The 17,799-nt window shown below is 34.8% G+C and overlaps 1 protein-coding gene across 4 annotated transcripts in view; it reads right to left on the bottom strand.

Annotated features, from left to right (window-relative positions):
* The window catches only part of LOC108965317 (protein spaetzle 5), a 29,684-nt gene extending 14,162 nt beyond the window's left edge, over positions 1 to 15,522 (bottom strand). The window contains exons 1-2 of one of the 4 annotated variants that reach the window (XM_018927640.1): positions 15,409 to 15,522; positions 14,876 to 14,933 (exon numbers count right to left, since the gene is read on the bottom strand). The gene's annotated coding sequence lies outside the window, so the exon portion shown is untranslated. Of the gene's footprint in view, positions 1 to 14,456; positions 15,229 to 15,408 lie in introns of those variants that run through there. The other 3 variants (XM_018927638.1, XM_018927641.1, XM_018927639.1) reach the window with 3 other exon arrangements.
* Between the last annotated feature and the right edge of the window lie 2,277 nt (positions 15,523 to 17,799).

The raw sequence follows: 17,799 nt of genomic DNA on the forward strand, positions 1-17,799 counted from the left end.
GATACCAAGTGCAGTCAGGTTTTTCTACACCTGGTCTTTCGCACGGCCTGGAGGTCTTACTCTTCCTCTAGGTCCCCCAGAGGATACTTCGTCGAATACTCTCAGAGTTGGAGTGTTTTCATTCATTTGGACGATATGACTTAGCCAAGGTAGCCGCTGTATTTTTATTCGCTGAACAATGACAGTGTCGTTGTATATATATATCATACAGCTCACCGTTCCATCGACTGCGGTATTCGCCGATTCATCAGATATTGTTATCGATCATGCCTCTGCGCTACTCGCCGAGAGGGCACTTTACTTATTAATTTCCTACTCAGTCCGAAGTAGCACCTGTTGGCAAGAGTGATTTGATTGAGATTCCTTCTAATGAAAGGCGATGAAATTTGAAGTTCAAGCTACAAGTCTTTGAGTTGTGGGATGCTCAATCGGTAGTTGCAAAAGCTACAAAGGTCTGACCGGAGACTTAAATCTGCTACGACGAGGAGCAGTTGGCCCTTGGAGTTCGCTCCAATCTGCTCATTGGGTTTGGCCCTTTGTGAAGGTTCGTGGAGGCTGTGGCTTACCCCTAAAGTCATGTAGGGTTGAAAAATGTAATCCAGTGTGGACTAGCGATTCGGCCGAGTGCTGTACCCACAGCACGGCAGAGGATTAGATCGGTCTCAATTCCGACCAAAGTGGAAATTCATGCAAAAAAGAATTTATTATTTGAGGCGCTTATGTGCTTTTTAAAGCACCGTGAGGTTAGGCCGTCGTCGGCTGGTACTCACACAAACCAGAGTGGCGCTTTAACCGAAACCTTGTTTGATATCGAACGGCTGGGAGAGTTCTTTCCCGATCCTGTCAGTTTATACAACCGATTTAATTTTAATTAGGGCAAAAGTCACACTGAAAAGATCCAATCAAATGTTGATCTTTCACAAAATACGCCCGTTAGAACCTTATGTGCGATGTTGTGGAGGCTTATTCCACGGTAGTTGATGCAGTTCTGGGGTCTCCTTTTGTAGGGATTTTACAGAGCAGCTTAAATTCCGTCGTCGGGCATGCTTTCTTCGGTCGCATCGGGCATTACAAGTTGACCTCCCTTAAAATTGATCATTCTAAAGTTCATTGAATGCACAAACGTCTTGACATCCGCTTTCCGTTTAGAATTTTTGTTGCAATTCAAATATGAGTTTTTTTCAGTTACCTGCAAATTGATTGCATGATGCTAATTGTGTTCTAATTGAACGACTAACTTAATTAAGAGCAAATTACCCTATATGAAATATCATCATTGAAAATTTAACCATTAACAATTAAAATAATCACAGTATTAAACCTTTTGTGTTCTATTAGTGGTTTACAAGTAACAATCACTTCCTAAACCCATCAATTTAAGCATTAAAACGAAAACTGCTATAAATTAGCAGTTAATAAGCACGAAATAAACGTCAGCGCACGCTTCGGTGGGCGTAGTGCCCAGCAGTCACTCATTACAATGAATAAGTACTTACTAAGTTGTTAACGTGTCATAACTACTAATTAAGTGTTTTTTTGTTTTTCTAATTATCTTTCGTCTCTTTATCTCGTTTCAGTGTTTTTGCTGTTGTTGTTCATGTTGTATATTTACTTTACGAGAGTCATTGTGCGGTTAAGCAAATAAATAGAAATTGCAAGTTACAAAGGTGAAAACAAAAACAACAGGTGATAAAAGTACAAAAAAGTGCACAACAACAAAATGGTGTTAAAAGTCGCGTCATGAATGGCGCACCGTTTGGTATATTTTAACGTTTTGCTAAAAAGTCAATTGCTGTCTGATGTGCTAACAAGCTTCGGATATGTATATACAGACATGTGTGGGTGAGTGAGTATCAACTTTATTTCTCCTATTTTAAACCGGTGAAAGGTGACAGTTTGAGTTTTTGATGTTTTTCTAATTTTTCCATAATTTTCTATACCCTGTTCGAGGTAAAGGGTATTTTGCCAAGAAGTTTGCAATACTCTGAACGAAACGTCGGAGATCCTATAAAATATATACTAGCTGAGTCAATTTAGTCATGCCTGTTCGTCCGTTTGTCTGTAGCAGAGTTTTGGAGATATTGATTTGAATTTTTTTACCTGTTCTTTCGTTGCCAAGGAGCCATTTACTTGTTGGACCACTATAGCACATAACTGTCATACAAGCTGACCGATCAAAATCAGGTCCTCGTATGGAAAACTCTTTTAATATGACAAGATATCTTCACGACATTTAGAATATAAAGTTAGTATCAAGGGCATTGACATAATCTCCAAACAAATTATTCAGATCGGATCACTATAAGATATAGCTGTCATACAAACTGACCGATCAAAATCAAGTTCCTGTATGGAAAATGTTCTTATTTGACGTGATATCTTCACGAAATTTGGCTTATATGCCTGCTCAAGTGTAATGGAAAAATCTGTGAGAAAATTGTTCAGATCGGGCCACTATAGCATATAGCTGTCATACAAACTGATCGATCAAACTCAAGCCGTCGTATGGAAACTTTTCTTTTTGTGAGAGTGTATTTTATAGTTGTTGTTGTTGTTTTTATTTCTGTTTTGTTTTTGCAATTTGTTTTTGTGCTACTTCAACTTCTTCACTGATTTTGTTGATGAAAATATAAATTAGTTTGTTTATAACACTTGTATTAAATGTGTGTGTGTTATAACATCTAATTTCGTATTCAGTTAGTACTGGCAGCTGTGAGGAAAAGTAAAATGCTTTTGTTGCTTTTATTTTGTTTTGAAATCTTCATTGTTTTGCGCTGCGTTTGTGGGATTACATGTGAGTTTCGCAGCAACCAGTGGATTATTCCAGTTACCTAATCAATTGTGAAGTGAATTTTAAGCTACACTTTATTGTTGCAGTCGCGAACAGATGTTAACTTCGTGATGCACATAAACCATTTGTTGTAGTTGTTGTAACTACAAATATTTGACATCGCCTACAGAAAGTAAAAAGTAAATGGAAAAGGTAAAACGTAATCCCTTGTGTATTAGACCATATTAGTAATAAGTTACCGGAAATAGCATACGAATATACATAGTACAGTACTAACTCCGTCGTTGAACTACTCATAATAAAATGTGAAAAACCCTCATGTAGAAAATTTGGAATATCCAACATGTTTTGTTGTTAGATTGTGTTTGAATATTCTCTAAATTAATTAAATAATATAGCTTCTGTTTATTCTTCTATTTTTTGTGCATCTTGATAAGGAATGTTAAGTGGCGGGTAGAAAAATTTAAAACCACTTATGGAGTGAGAAACATCAGAAATATTAGTTTACATTATGAGCTCCAGCTTATTGTTACACTTTTAAATTCCAAATTTACAAGCGATGAATCTTGGAATGTTCCAATTTATGGCGGTAGAGTTTTGATATAAGATTGGCAATCAGCGCATGAAATCGTAGCTTTTATACAACAATAGTCGTCCAACTGTCAAGACTTAAAGGTTTCTCCTACTAACTAGTCAGTTTCTACATGGTAAATGTCTGATATTTTCCTATCACTAGAATCACTATATTTTATCTTCAATAGTTGCTCCTAATAAAACATTAATCTCAATTTAACAAATAACGTCGGAGACCTATAGATTTTACATAGTTGCCAATGACGACCATGTAACTACGGCTACGGAATGGTTAAAAAATTGCAGAAGGGTTTCGGGCACAAAGCGAAGATGGTGAAGTCATTGAAAACCCGCGCCTTCGTCGTTACTCCCGTTGATGATGATAACATCAAATAATTTAAAGAAACAGTGCTTGGAAATCGTCATGTTGGCATCTGACTGAGAAAGAGAGCGGATCACAACATCTCTTACGGTTCGACTCAAGACAATTTGTTTAATGTTTCGGGTATGCAATGTGTCGCCCAAAATGGTTGGGAACATAGCATTACTGATGACGAGCCATGGGTTTACGAATATGACATCGAAAGTGTTCAACCATCTCTCGAATGGCGTCCCAACCGAAATCGAAACCGAAAAAAAAAACCAAAATCGAGAGCTGTTAATGCCTATGTTTAGTTTCCCGCACATTTTGCATCTAACTTCTTCCGCTTAGATCAACTCGTTTTATGGTAGCTGACACCTTGGTCACAAAGACAAAACACTATCTGGTTGGCCACTTAGACTATGGAGTTTAAATTCGACACCGAGCCTTTAAAACATCAAAACAATTTTTGGAAAAGAAGAGAGATGCTAAAATCCAAGTAACAGTGAACTTTAATGAACATATGGTAGATAAATACTGAACCAGATGTATAAAAGACATGATCGCAATAAAAAAGAGCAAAGGTGCGGATTAATCTGCTGGAGATCCCTAAGATACTGTAATATACCAAACTGGGAACGTAACTGGTTAAATTTAATTTCAGTACCCTGAAACGTCTTCGAACGCTTATCTCTTCTTGTATATCTCCGAGATTAAAATTTATAATAAATATATCTAATCTTATATAATGGTCCTTCAAGAGAGTGAAAAATATCCTGTATATTGGAGAAAATTCGGAAAATTCGGGGAGCTTTATTGCTTTGGGGCTTTCGAACAAATTTTCATATATCTTAGCAAGAAAAAAAAAATTGTAAAATTTATAGTTATTATACCCTATCATCGTATAAAGCCAAACATCGAGGAGCGAGGGCGGAAGGTATCTGTCGCCGTATACTGTTTTAGAGGAGCGCTTGGGAAGAACTGGTTCCACTAGCTCTGTGAAGACATAGTTAAGCCAATAATATTTTATGAGGTCGTTCTTTGATGGAAGACTCTTGGAAGAATCGTAACAGCAAAACAGCTGTAGCATATTCAAAGAGCTAAACTCATCGGATTTTGGAGTACCCCAACTATGGCACTCAGTGTCATTCCATCCATTGTACCTATACATATGCTGGTACGTGCTTGGCGGCTAGGCTACTACATTAAGCGAAGCTTCTGAAATTATTCACTGCTTCAGTTACACTTCTTTTTCTTATGAAATACTTCGGTCCCAGAGTGAACCGGGAGAGATCTTCTGAACTAATGCCTCTAAGCAAAGTCAATCTTACTACAATTATAAGTATCCTGACTGTGCACTTATTAATGCCTTCACATGCGGTGTGTCTCAGTATTCTGTCGGACACTCTTTGTCAAAGTTGTATGGAGGAATAAGAGGTGGAATCATATTATCACTTGCAATATCTCGGTTGACACACCTTTAGCGTATCCAACGAAGTTACTGAGATAGCTATTAGTCGCCTTAATAAGTTTATTGTAAGCACAACATGATTCGTCGATTGATGAGCATCCGATTATATAACTTTTAAGAACTTTTGTGTAACACAAAGGAATTTCTGTATAACTTAGATTCAACGACTTTGGTGAGAAAAGCGCTTCCTCAACTGAACTAGAACATATATAATGATAGGTTACCGGGGTTGATGCTCTAACCTAACCTAACCTGTCATACAATTCATGCTGATTCAACTGTTGAAGCACTTTTCTCAGCTAATGAAATAACGATTGTAAGAAACCTACTTCAATTATGAATGTTTGATGTTATTAAACTCACCTAATAATTGGTTTAATTGAGCTCTTAATTTTTAATTGCCGCTTAATTAGTTAATTTCGCTAACGAACACGAACAATCAAAACAATCGTACGAAATCAAATCAATTACCAAACACTTCTTTGCACTGACACAACTTTTAATAGCAGTTTTCCTAACTTAATGACCGTCTAATCGGCGGTTTGGTTAGCTATATATTCGTCCGCAGAAAAACTATAACACCTTGTAATTGCGAGACAAAATGTTTGGAGTAAAAAAGTAACAAAAAGTATGTTATATAAATACAGATTTTTTCTGCTCTAATTGAAAGGGTGCCACAGAGTATTCTATTAAATATTGAAATTAAAACGGAGAGCATTATTAAATTGATCTCTAGTGTGTATGTATACTTAAATGATGGTTTTGGTATTCGGTTTAAAAAACAATTGCTCTGTTATTTATTTATTATTATTAGCATTATTATTTRTTTGAATTATTTACGTCAAGTTTAGCTCTCGACATAATTGCGTAGTTGAGGTGTGGTCGAACGGCTCGCGAGGCATTGCGAAAAAGAATTGTAAAAGAATTCAATTCAACTATTAAAAAATTGTTTTGTCATTTTGTTATATGTACATTGTCTTTGAACAACTCAATTAGCCACCAGTAATTTAATTCCGCTGAAAAAGTAAACACCATTTGAGGCCCTCAATTGCTTGCGTAAACCAATAAATTCGATACAATCGCGTCGATAGCAGATCAAACCACTTTTTTTGTCATGTCAATGACGTACATATATTTAAAAAGCAACAATAAAATAAAATCAAACAAAATCAATTACAATTAGTGTTTCAAAGTTCCTTCAAACCACTTTCAAGTATTCATTACCTACTCGTTCAGAACCGATTTTCAATGTTCGCCTTGCATGGCCATTGAAACACACTACACACGCATACATACATATGTGTTGTTTATGGACACGCAATAACAAGATTGAGCACATAAATTGAAAGTTTCTTTGTTTTTTTTTTTGTAATTAAATATAAAGTCATAAAGTGTTACTTTTGTTCCCACATAGATTGTACTCACATTGTCGGTGTCTGGTAAGAAGTACATAAGCGCGTATGTAGACTTCCGGGAGCGTAACAAGTCAAATTGAAAGCAAACAAATATGTGGTCCGAAAACCTGGTCAATATAAATTTACATATGTAGCATATGTGCAAATTTCATGTACGTATGTTTATGCTCTTATGCTCCATTCTCGTAGGGGGTGGCCTTAGATGCCGGACTACTTTTACAATTGTTGCCTGAAGTACGCAAATATTGTATATTAGGCGTACATAACCTGTTGTAAAATAGTAAAAGTACCGTTTTACTAGAGAATTGGTACGTTTTCTAGTGATATGAGTTCAGTTTAAATGTGGCAGCCTTTATTTATTTTTAGAAAAAAGTTAATAATAAGATGATGATTTAGTGGCTTGTCATATTGCTCTCATCCAAATTATGACTTTCCAAGATGCTACAAAAATTAGACCGATAGGGACAGCAAACAACGCCGTATTTTTTCCCGTTCTTTTGACATTTCACTACCGTAAGGTTTGCCATTTCATTGTGGAAAGATATGTCTACGAACTAACAACGAGTCGAAATTATTAAAATTTATTATTAATTTATTTATTATTTATATTATTATAAATTTATATTGGGCTCGACTTTAAGAGCGCTACGTCAAATTTATAGTCGTCATACGCGTTTTGTCAGATCAACAATTGAACGTCTAGTGGAGAAATTTGAATCCACAGGTGCAGCACGAGATGTTCCCGAGCCAGTGAGACAAATAAGTGTCCGTAATGTTGAAAATATTGCTGTCGCTAGCGCATCATTTGAGGAAACCCCAAATCAGAAGAGATCGAATTGACACAAGAACTGAAGCCACTTGACCGACGCTTGAAAAATCATCGTTAGCGTTGAGGGCGTGATGATCCATATGTAGGAGTTTTTATGAATCACAAGGCGCCAGGGTTTACAGTTGTCCAAGTGGCCATCTGCGTCAGCTTTCAGGTGATGATCAACCCTACGTCTTAACCTAACCTAACCTTACTTTTTCTAAGAAAAACAAAACAACTTGCCGTATCATTATATGATACCAAAAAAATATGTTTCGATACGGAATGCACAATCTAAGAAAAAATACATCCCTGATAACAAAAATTACCCATAGAAATTTCTAAGAAATATGCCTAGTAAGTTTCAGTTAGTAGCTAAGGACGATTACTGCTTGTTCTGTCTGAGTAAATGTGTCTTACGACTCTGCTGCGTTCCTCAAAATCATCTAGAGAATGGTTAATTATCTGATAGCTAATGTGGAACAATTATGCATAAGTTCGCTTGCTCATAGCAACCATGTCATTTCTGTATTAGTTTTATAACAATTTATCAATAATATTTGTTTTTTTTTTTTTTATCATGGGGAACAAATTTTCATAAATAATATATATATTTTATTGTTGAATGCGCTCTATTCATTTTGAACGCCATTGACACACCAAACACACAAAGCACTTAACCAAATGCGGACCTTAGGTCATTCTTATTACCACTTCAGCAGGTGTGTGCACATAAAAGTATCCATTCTACAGACCCATGTATCACATGTGTATGTATAATATATAGCTGAATATTCATGAGGGCGCGCACAATGCGCTAATTGATTTAGCAAGTTAATCAATCAACTTTTTTTACATCTCTGAATTGAGGGTGCCAAAGTGCGAAACGACAAAAAAAGTAATACAGAAAAGAATTGCTTAACCTCGTTAGTGCAGTAAAACGTTGAAAGCATGTCGGAATATTTGCTTTGAATGTGTTGAACGAGTTTAGTTTTTGGGTAGTTTTGTGTGCGTTATAGAAATGAGGACTTTATATGGATACCAAATTGATCGAATTATTCCTATTCTTCCGGGTTAAATGCGAACAAGAAGTATGGAATATGTGTTAAAGGCTTTTTTAGTTGAATTCTCAAGTTTTAAGCAAGTTAATTCAAGTTTTTTCAGCGCTCTTATTCTTAAAAGTTAGATTTCTGTGGTAATGAAATTCCAAGAGGCTCAGAGTATTAAGAATGATCACCCTATGAAAACCAATGTGTTCATTAAATAACTGTTTGGGATTTAAACTCAATTCACTCATGAAGCGGAGGTCATAAAGAGCTAAGTCTTTAGGACAGTGATGCATTTCATTCTCATTTTGTTAGAAAGTTTGTCTTTGGCGACCTCTTCCAGTCTTAGAAACAAAATATTTCAGTTACAGATATATCTCCGAAGGTAAGTCACTAGATAGTCAAATTGCACGTGAAACGTTTCCCAAGTTATCACAATCCTAATTTTATAACTGACGTTTTTTCAATACTTGCTCCAATCTCTCATGTTGCCCTGACAACTTTGGTGACTATAGCTGCTGAATTTTCCGCATATTCCGCAGGAAGCGACCTCTAGTTATGTTGAAGTAGTCGAATGAAATCTTTTGTTGACATTAAATATTTTACTGATATTGAGGCTCTCATTAAAGGCCAAACATTCTCTATTGGATTGGCGTCTAGTGACTGTGACGACTAATACAATGTTACAATATAGTTATCTTATTTCCACTGAGTAAATAGTCTACTATTATGTTTCAGAAAAGTAGCCAATACTTTAGTTTTGTCATAAAACATTTTAGCTAGCTTCTGTAAAACCATTTAATGCAGATTTATCATTCTAATTTTTGCGAAGCACCTCAAAATCCGGAACCCATGAGCACATAAGGGATTAGTAGGGTAATCTGGTCTGTTTTTTTGTTTTTTTTTTGACATTTTTTTCATAGAAATTTTTATTCTACAATAAAACTTTTTTCATATATCATGAGGTCGTGAAGTGTATAAACAAATTTTTTCGAAATTTTTTGATGACATCTAGCGGAGGAAGGGCTGAGTGAATTAGAATCGCCAGTTTAAAAAAGTGTGTTTTGAGAAAAAAAGTGCCAGGTGTGCACTCCGAAAGTCGAGCAGTATTATTATTTTTGGATCTTTTTCGAAGCCTTCCAATGATAAAGTGGATTTTTACATTAATTTAAGGGTATAAGGAAACAGAAAATTAAATTTTTTTCTTTTAAGATTATCCTACTGATCCCTTAAGCAAATTTTTTCAGCTGTTTTTGAAATCTGTTGCACTAGATGCCAGATATCTGTCTTAAAGATATACCTAATCCTGTTTTAAGCAAATTTGTTTTAACTTCTCTTAAGGTGAGCGGTATTTCCTTTTTAAAAAAGAAAACAATAACTGATAGCTGATCTGGCTAATAGTTTTGGATATATGAGTGAATTTGTAAGCATTTTTTATGTTAGTGTGATAAGTTCCTATAACTGCAATCGCTGTTGTTTCTGAAATGGCCGACTTAAATTTTCAGACGATCTTTTCAAATATATTTCTCACATAATGTTCGAATGAAAAAGATTTTTGAAAGAAAAAATTGATTTTTTATGCCACTGTGAATAATATGAATAATAATAATTGTTTGATTTTTGAACTTAAGATATGTTTAAGCAGACAATCATACCTTTTTGGAAGTTACTTTTGAAGATCGGCTGCGAGATGAATGGAATTCAAAAGTTTTATTTACAAACTCACCAATTTGTGAAAAAATATGTGAAACTAAGAACGCTCTCACTTTACTAGCATAAGACTATGAGAGGAAGGTATAGGCCCCATTATTAATTTTTTGTACAGGCAGCATAAGTTCCTAAAATCACTGTCGCCTATAGAGCTCGCCGTGAAAAAGGCTATACCAAAGATTGCTCCAGTAACCGATTACATTATGCCGCTAAAATGTCAAAGAAAAGGAAAGTAACCAGACTAAGCTGACTAACAGTCATCACTGGTTAGTTTAGATACAAGTGTTGGCTTTTATATTTCGGGATTAGAAAATAGAAACATATATTAATCATCGAAAATTGTTTTACTGTTATTCAAATTATCTTCATTAAGATATATAGACTTTCGGATTTGTTTGAACGAAATGCTTCGATGCGTTTGCCTTTCTCATTGAGGTAAATCCAAAACATGCTTTCCGAATGAATTAATTGCAACTTCAGGTTTTGAAAAAGTTCGCCTCTTTGTTTATTTCGGCCATATGGAAGCAAAAAGAAGTCATACAACTATACGGTAGATGACTCATGCAATCGATGCTTTCAGTGCTCAAACATACAGTTGTTTCAGTTAGTTTTTGAAAATCAACTGATCATGCCATATTTAATATATATTGTTTTTACTAATGTTTTCAGTTGCTTGAATCTCACGATAGGTTACAGGACGATCTTACAAATATAGGGTTGCTCACAGCATCATTAGTTTCCAAAATAACAACTGATTTTGGACGCCGCTCATGAAATTCGAACGTTGTAAAGAATAATGGGGCAAAAATGTTCGCGATTTAATTCCATTTTTTGGTCGAGATGAACATTTTAAGTTACTGTAAATAACAAAAATTTTGAGTATGTATAATATCAAAACACTCGGGTTGCCAAACTACGTGATTTCGTAAAGTATAATAAAAAATTCAACATAAAGAGATCAGGCAACTATAAAAGCAGCTTCACTGCACCAAATGGCATCAGCAAAAAATACAGTCAGTAGCATAACGGTCAAACCGCCCGCACTACAATAGATCACTTTGACTTTATTTTTTTTTTTCGCAGAAAACCAATTTATTTGCATTTCAATGCCGGTCACTATGCCAGAGACTAGCCCAAAATTTCAAATTGAACTCAAAAGCAGTGGAGGCAGAATTTATTATACTCCGCTACATACCATATACAAAAGCTATGCATGCATAGAAATACATATATATAGATAGGTTATTTTGTAGGTATGTAAGTATGTGCTGAGTTGCTCGCACAATAGATCGCCGTTTTTTGCAATGCATGTATAGTACTTTGTATGTTAGAGCTTGTGAATATCTGGTGTCCTCTACGACGTTGCGAGCAACAACTTTTTTCGCTTCCCGGCTTGTTTGACAGCCATGACAAAAGTTATGCAAAGCAATTTTTAACGGTTATTTCAACACTTTTGCTTTTTATATAGCTGTTTGCAGTGTATTTGTTGTTTGTGTGTGCGCATGTCCAAGTGTATGACAAAATATTGGAATTGTGACAGGCGAGTTGACAGCCGTTGTTTAGCCGAAGTGACATGCGTGTGCATATAAGTTTGTATGTGTGTTCAGATAATTGTGGGTGTGTAGGAGTATGTGTGCTTTGGCGTTGCTTGTGGGCTTTTTGTTTTCTGTTTATGGTTTTATTCACTTTCAGATAGCGTTAATTTGTTTTATTGCGTGGAAACTTTGCACAGACCATAAATGARGCATCACGACAAATACACACACACACATACATGTTATATATATACATATATTTGTATCCACTTTGTGGTTGCTGAACTGTCAGATTTTATCTGGCTATGTTGTGATAGTAGTGTTGTTGTTGTTGTTAGCTGATCTCAACAAAGCCGGCTTTGGCCATGATCATTTGACGCGTGTATCTCTGTTGGGATTTGACAAGTTTTGGCTTTGGCTTAAACCAAGCATATGTGTGCATGTATATGTGTTATGTGACGTTTACGCCCTCAGCATGCACTCAAAGCAACGCAAGAGTTGTTGTGTGGCTTTGTTTAGAAAAAAAAATTTGCTTCACGAAACAATAGCCATATGATTCAAGGGGCATGTTAGTGCCAAGGTATTGAAGTACTACATATATGCCGCTATATAAGCGCATATTATGGTATATATATATATATACATATAATACCTTTTATGCAGAAAACTATAAAACTCAAGCAACCACCCGCATGGTTCAAGTCTGTTAATAGCTCAATGGTCATATCAATCAATCTTGTTACTTAATTAAGTGCGAACATTTTAAAAATATTTTGCTATTTTCTTTTGCATTTGCTAAATTGCTTGATGCTTTAACCTTCAGCGCTAAATCTTTTCTGCCGAATTTGGCATTGTCGTCGATTAGTGTCAAGCTGCCTTCCTCGTTTCCTTAAATTGTTTGCCATGTCTTGTAGATTTATGTTCAGTGTTTACCGAAGATTGCATTGAACAAACGTTTTCTTGTGCGAAACCAAGTTTCAAAATCATATGAACAATTTGCAAATATAATTTTGCTAGAAAAAGCTATAAAGCAATCCTTTTATGTACACACATTTGACTTTGCTGTTAGATAAATCAGTTATACCACCAACTTGGTTATTATAGCCAACGCCAGTTCATGACAAAACTGGTATTTGATAAAGTCTGATCTTACGATTGGCTGAAAATGTTACATTTTTAGGTTTTCCAGCGCCTTGTGAGCTCTAATTTGGCAGTCACAGAGAAACGCTATCAATATAGAAACATTAATCTTTATACTTGTGCTATAAAAGCATAAAACGACAACTCTAAGTATGAAAAGTATTCATGAACATATAAATCAAAAGTATAGTCATAGAAAATGCTCCAAATGACCTCAGTTAGGAGAAGATGTGATGTCACATCCTATTAGACTTGCTGTGATGTTATATATTTATAAATTATTTTAAGAAAAAAAATTAAAAAATAATTAATCTAATTCGCAAAAAATAAGCCCAAAAAGTATAAACGTCATTTTATGTACATATGTTACATAGGTCACATGATGTGATATTAAATCATATAGTGACGTGACGTTTTTTAATTATTAAAAATAATCCAAAGGCTTGAAAGGATACTGATTTATCAATTTCAAATCAAAATTTAATAATTGGCAGTCGCAAGGTGATATAAAATCATATGATATAGCATAACATCACGTGATATTTTTAAATCAATAAAATTAAGTAATATGTTGAAAAATATAATTTTTTCTCAATTTGAAAACGAAATTTAATAATTTGACGTACCATATATCTAATATGTGATATTAAGTCATATGATATGACATAACATCACTTTTCTTTTTTGTATCAATAAAACTAAGTGAAATGCTGAAAAATATACTTGTTTCTTAATTTTAGCTCAAAATCGCATAACAATAAAAAAAAAATAATCTAAGCGTTCAACGTTTCTCGACACCTGAAAAGGCGGTTGATACGCACTGAACGAATATTTTGTAGCTACCAGAGTGGCAAAAGTGCTTCGAAAATTGAAGAAAACGCATGCAAAAGTATATGAATCTCATTGCAGAAAGCTTTGAAAAATCAAACAATGATTATCGATGATTAAAATTTGATATTTTTTTTTTTTTTTTTTTCTAAGACAGAAATATTAGATGTTAACTACGTATGTGGTATTATGTGAAATTATCGAACAATGTGAGTGCCACGCGAGACCACAATTTGGTAAACCCAACAATGGACCTATAATTTTGAGCATGCCAATTACAATAAACTTAAATTTATGTTTCGACTCAAGAGAATGATGAAACTAGTGAAAATTTGACAAAAATTATAGAATTGGTATTTGAATTGAAACCCAATCCATCATATTTTCCTTTCTCAGTGGTTAGTGTTTTTGTGTTTTTTTCTTCTTCTCTTATTTCAAAATAAAGCTAATAGAAAAGGAATTTAGCCATAATGAAGAATTATTGGTCAAATATGAGGTTTACCATCAGAACAAATTTGACCCGAACAGGCAAGAACAAACACTTAGATGCAGACCGATGAATTTAGTTTTTTTTTTTTTCAGTTTTTCTTCGGCCTTCTAACTGTATATAACCTCGTGCTTTTTCCCACTCAATTCCTTGTGTTCGGGATAGTGTAAACTTTTCTGCAACATTTTAAATCATACCAAAAAAAAAAAAATAAAACTAGATTAGAAAGGAAAAAAAATAACCAAATTTCAACGCATACACACACACAACAACATATTTAAAATCACTTACATTTTTTCGTATTCCGTTCGTGTTTGGCACTTTACAGATTATTCACACTTATGCACGCTCTTTATATAATCCACGCACGTGCTGCTTGAAATCGAGCACTAGCTAGGCTTCGGGAATGATAAGTGCGCAGGCAAACGAAATGTGATTGGGCGAATGCAAAGGAGCTATGAATTTTTACTACACCTTTTTACGAAATGCGATATGAACCGCTTAAGCGAACAACAACAAAAATCCACACAACTGTTTATTTCAAGCTAATTCTGCAGCCGCTGTCAGTCGGTCGCACGACATGCGCACACAAATCACAACAATTTCACTTGTGTTATTTTATCGCTCGGGCAATCGATCGCTCATTTAAACTTAATTAAATTTAATGATATTTTCACTTTTTTTATTTTGTTAAAAATAAGCAAAATTACCAATTTGAAACACGAAGCAACAGCGCGGCGTAGGTGAAGTGTACTTCTGCGTTATTTCCTGAAAATTCACAAATGCATATAAATGGGGGGGTAGAATTTAGTTTCGAGAGTTTTTTTTTTTTTAGAAAAAAATTTGGATTATTTCTTTCAGCGCTTCGTTTGACAAACTTCTGTAAAAATTTTTTAAATAAAATTCGGGTATTTGAAACACTGTTTTATTTGCAAAGCTGCAGAAGCAAGTCGTGCGAATGTGGAATGCTTTCTGACGATTAAATTTGTTTGCTTTTTTTGCGCAAATTTATTTGCCTTTTGCAACACACACTCACGTATAGTTATATATGTATATAAACACAAAAGTTAAACACGTTTTTATTTGCACTTTGAAAAAGATGMAAAATCAAATAATTTGTTTTGTTTTTTGAACTTTTTATTTTTATTTTTTTCAAAAATGTCCACCTAAATTGATATTTATACTCTAAATTTTTTTTTAATATTTCTAAATATTTTTTATAAATATTTCTATATATTTATACTTGGTTGCCAATTTCGTTTTACGCGTCGCCGCAAAAGCACGTCCGTTCAGTTCGGTATAACTCGACACTTTGCGCGAAGCATGCGTTCAGTTCGCTCGTTTTCGCTGCTCACCGTTGCCAACTACAAAACCTACTGACGGCCGTTGCGTTTTTCGTCCAAATTTCTGCACCTTTTTGTCGCTCAGCAGCGTGGAATTAGAGAAACTACTCAGGAAGTTTATGTGCTCAGTTGGCTTGTCGTGGTCGAGTTTGTTGCTTAAGTCTTTCGTTTCGTTTGAGTGATTTGTTAAGGCAAGGTGCCGCACAGTGTATTTGGTTGCTTATATGCGGTAGATGTGAACAGTTTTTGATTTTTTTTTTTTTTTTTTTTTTTTTTTTTTTTTTTTTTTTTTTTTTTTTTTTTTTTTTTTTTTTTTTTTTTTTTTTTTTTTTTTTGTTCGAATATCCTGCAAAGGCGATCGAGAGATCGCTGAAGACATGCCGCGTTTCAACTGATGAAAATATTAAAAAAAGTGAATTATTATATATGGTGATTGAAAATCCTCAGTTAAGTGTTAAAGCGATGACAAGAGAGCTTGACATCTTTCGCCGGTCCATTCGAATAATTTTGGTGGACATTTCGGGTATAAAATGCATTCTTGTTCCATTCGCCCGCAAAAAGCTGCATTTCTTTTAAAAAGAGTGACGTAAACATGCCCAAAGATGCTTGATCGTGCAAATTCAGATTACACATTCATGAACACTATTATAACTGCCAATGGACAAGGATTTATGAGTTTGACATGCAAACAAGTCAACAATGGAATGGGTCGAAAAAAAACGAGACGGAACAAAAAAAAAAAAAACACGCTAAAGCCGTTCAAAAATCATGGTATTGTCCTTTGTTTTTTTTTCGATATTCGTGGTTTGGTGCACCAAGAACTTGTTGGGGAGGGACAGACGCTCAACAAAAAGTTTGTTCGTATGGAAGCCGAAAACGGCCGGAATTAGGAATGACCAATTGATGGAGTTTACACGATGATAATACACCATCGCTTAAAGCCAAAAACACAATGAACTATCGATTAACCACCGTATCCAACAAATATGACTCCATGTAAAATTTTCTTGTTCCCCAAACTCAATTTGCCGCTCCGTGGAAACCATTTTCAGTATGAAGTTATGAAAAGTGTTTCGAGCACTGGAAAAATCGTCGGCGTAAGTGTTTAAGTGGTGGAAATTACTTTGAAGACGATTTTCTGATACTCAATATTGACATATTTATACATGTTCGCTCCACTGTACGCTGTCATGAGGCTCTCATATATCTATACATTTTTACAAAAAAAAAAAATTTGTTTGATTACAAAGTTGCAATTGAGCGCTCATGTGTGTTTGTTTGCTAGTTATTTCTAACACTGAAAATGGTGAGCAGCGAAATGCCGGTTTGGCAGCGCCTCATTACAGCTGTGTCAGCTGTTTTTGTCACAACAACTCAACACAATTGCTGTGCTATTGTTTAAAATGAGTCTCTGCACTTTTTTGCTTTTATTTGCTTTGAATTTATTTTATTTTTTGCGTCTGGCTTTGAACTGGTTTTGAGCGCTTTTTGTTTCATTTGCCTCCTAGCACTGGCGCGCGCACATAAAGCGTTTTAGTTAATTAATTATTCCATTTTTATACGAATTTCTGCTGCTCGCCACTTGCACGCGATAACTTTGCTCCAACTCCGCTCCAACTGTGAACGGAAATTTGTGAGTCGCCCGAAATTTCGTGCTTATGCATTTGACCAGATGGATTATTGTCGACTTTGTCGTTCGACCGGCTTGGTTTGTCGTTTAATAGCTGCGAACATTGTTGGCTTTGACTGCTTGTTGTTTTTGTTGCATTGTCGAGTATGCGCCGGTAGCAACGTGCGCGTGTTGTGCCAGCTGCTGTTACTGCTTCTTGCATTGTTAGTGTTGTTAATGTTGTTGTTCTTGTTGGTTTTGTTGCTTTAGCCACTTGCTGTCATGTCACACAACATTTGGATGTTGCTCCAAAAAGCCAACGGCATTTTTTCAGCCTGACGTATCAGTGCGACAGCGCAACCTGCCGTTGCATCTGCTAACATACATACACACACATATGCGCATATTTGCATATTTCATCATAGCTTGCATTTCGGGTTTTGTATTGTGGCTTTGCAATTGTCTTCAGTTATTTTTAGAAAATTTATCTGCTATTTCGTGTTGTTTATTTATTATTTTAGTTCCTAAAATTAGCTTCAAATTTCCTCTTCTTCTTTGTATTAGTGTGCGTGCTTTCACAATTCATTAATATTTATCATTATTATTATTATTTTATTTTTTTTTTTTATTTATTAATTAATTAATTTATTTTTTTTTTTGATAGCCATTTTGTACGAATGAA

This window comes from Bactrocera latifrons, unplaced genomic scaffold, assembly GCF_001853355.1.
Source record: "Bactrocera latifrons isolate USDA-ARS-PBARC rearing strain unplaced genomic scaffold, ASM185335v1 scaffold_139, whole genome shotgun sequence".
Classification (NCBI taxonomy): Eukaryota; Metazoa; Arthropoda; class Insecta; order Diptera; family Tephritidae; genus Bactrocera; species Bactrocera latifrons.